The 2,434-nt window shown below is 42.3% G+C and overlaps 1 protein-coding gene across 4 annotated transcripts in view; it reads right to left on the bottom strand.

Annotated features, from left to right (window-relative positions):
* The window catches only part of SPATS2 (spermatogenesis associated serine rich 2), a 33,627-nt gene that overhangs the window by 28,350 nt on the left and 2,843 nt on the right, over positions 1–2,434 (bottom strand). The window contains exon 1 of one of the 4 annotated variants that reach the window (XM_014525483.2): positions 543–688. The exons of 2 other annotated variants lie outside the window; for them this stretch is intronic. The gene's annotated coding sequence lies outside the window, so the exon portion shown is untranslated. Of the gene's footprint in view, positions 1–542; positions 689–2,434 lie in introns of those variants that run through there. One more of the 4 variants, XM_025191364.1, reaches the window with a different exon arrangement.

Here is a 2,434-nt window from a genome sequence, read left to right as displayed (position 1 = left end):
TTCCTGCTGGAACCAGCACGCTCTAGAATGACACTGAAATTGCTGTTTCATCGTTTAGAAAGAAAACTGTATGGCTCAAGTATATCGGATAATTAGGAGCGAACAGTAACTCTCCTCATCAGGAATGGATTCTAGAGGCATTCCCAGGGTATAGATTACAAGCGTAGGGAATGCAGCAACACTAACGTGATACAAGAAACTACTGACACCGGCCAGAAGCACAATTCCCATAACACAGGCGCTCCCACCAAATATTCTGAGTTATAAATGGAGGGTTTGGTACAACGAAAACAGTGCCAAATGAAGTATGCAAGTGTTCAAAATATTGTTAGATCTAATCACGTAACTCAAACACGCAACACAAGCTCCGGGAAAGCAGGAGAGAGAAGCTGCACGAATCCAGCATACTCACTGTGAGCTGCAAACTGCAAGTACAAGCGCTCTTCGCCTGTAAACTGAGTTCCTGGACGACTAGCCTATGCATACGCTCATACCCTGATCAGCCTTTGGAACGAAATCGTTCCTCTGTTCACACTTAGTACCTGGAAGCGCACACCCCGCAACACCGTAGCATCTTAAAACTTTTCACAACACAAGCGAGATCCTTGCAACAGCCGGGACACAGAGCGAGGGCTCGAACCTTTGACACCCAGATAGCGCTGAACGCTGCCTCCGCCTTCCCCTGCCGTCAGCACCTTCAGGAAACCTGCTGCACCAGGGGACACTGCTGCTGCTTGGAAAGCAGATGTGCTTTGGATCGTCTGATGACATGCAAGTTTCATGTCCCCTCCCTCCTGCCTGTGTGCTGCCTGCGTGTAAGCAGGAAGTACACAGGACATGAGCCCAGGATCTTGCTGCTACAAATACTCGAACAGAAATCTCCTGGGTTTCGAGACGATGTCTTTTCTGGAGACGACCAGCTCAGGAGGAGGAAGTGCCACGTGCACCCACCTGCAGTCAGAACTAGACCTCTAACATGTATTTTGTAGGCTCCTTCAAGAGCAGAGCTGTAAACGAACAAGTCTCCTCTCTCTAAAAGGTAAATGCTGACACAAAACATGAGCAAAAACTTCCTGTGATTCAGGAAGCCTGTGAAAAACATAAGGCTGGTTTTAAACAAACAAATACGATGCTTTCCCCAATTAAATTTGTTTGGATTTTTCACAGCCTAGATTTTTTAAATGTGCTTTAGGTTGTGAGGAGTTTGCGGGTGATAATTCATGGACAGAAAATAACTAAAAGGCGCATCTCATTTAGACCAAAATTTAGCCACAATACATAAAAAAAAAAAAAACCTCCCAAAAAGCCTGTGGAACCTGGCTCTTCTCTAGCTCCTTTGATCAGAGCATTTCAAAGCACGAGATAAATTTTATCCACGTTACAAGTGAGAGTAAGTACAAAAATTAAGTCTGGGAAAAAACACACGGGCTTTTATCGGCAACAAGAAATTGTTTTCTGCCAAGCAATGGTTAAGCCTAGCTATTGTACATAAATGATTTCCTAGTTACAGAGCGAAGATGCATCCAATAACACATCTGGAGGCCAACACAGACTGTTTGAAGATGGAATCAATACTGCTTCACCAAATGAAATTGTCAGGGGGAAGGCGTGGGCTGGACAGTCTGAGACAACCTTGGCCTACGTTCAGATTCGGTTTCACAAAATTGTGCGACCTCCTTAACCAGAAGCCTTGCAAGGAACTGATCAGACTGAAAACTCTGCAACATGGTTGTTCGACACAAGGGTCAGCCACATCTGCATAAATATACTATTTAAATTTGAAAAAGAATGCATTTTTTTCCCTAAAAACTGAGCAGGAAAAACACCTCCTTAAATTCCAGGATAAGTGAAATAACCATGGGCTAACGAATTAAAAATGAATTTAAAAACCTGCAGAAAAGCAAGCCCTCTTTTGGATAAAGAGAGTGCAATGTCTTCTATAATGCATTATGTATTCTATAAACACCAGAGAGAAATATTCATTTATTGGGGCTTAAAAAATTCCATTATTAAATTTAAACCTACAACTTAAACAGGAACACCCCCTTCTCCCCTTCCCACACACACACTCCTTTTTTATGGGCCTGCTGTAGCAATTAAATAATTCCCAGAGCTGCGCAGTCACCTAGCTGATGGTATAAAATAACGTTAAAAAAAACCATATAGCTTGAACATGAATGTTTTCCAAATGTAATACAATGAACAGAAAGATATTTTCGAGTTACTAGAAACAAATGAATAAAGGAGGGTCTGACTTAAAAATCTGACCCATAATGCTAAGGATATTCTGCCAAATAATGATGTCCAGATTAAATTTTTCACTCCATTTCTACAACTAATTATTTTATCTACTGTTTTCTGGGAAGGGGGGGGGTGTAACTAGTGACAGTTTTGCTTGGGTGCCCTGTGAAAGTTGCTTCTCCTTCTGGAATCC

Source organism: Alligator sinensis, unplaced genomic scaffold (genome assembly GCF_000455745.1).
Source record: "Alligator sinensis unplaced genomic scaffold, ASM45574v1 scaffold1065_1, whole genome shotgun sequence".
NCBI lineage: Eukaryota > Metazoa > Chordata > Crocodylia > Alligatoridae > Alligator > Alligator sinensis.
The sequence above is the reverse complement of the archived record's forward strand: the minus strand, read 5'-3'. Positions and strand labels throughout refer to the sequence as shown.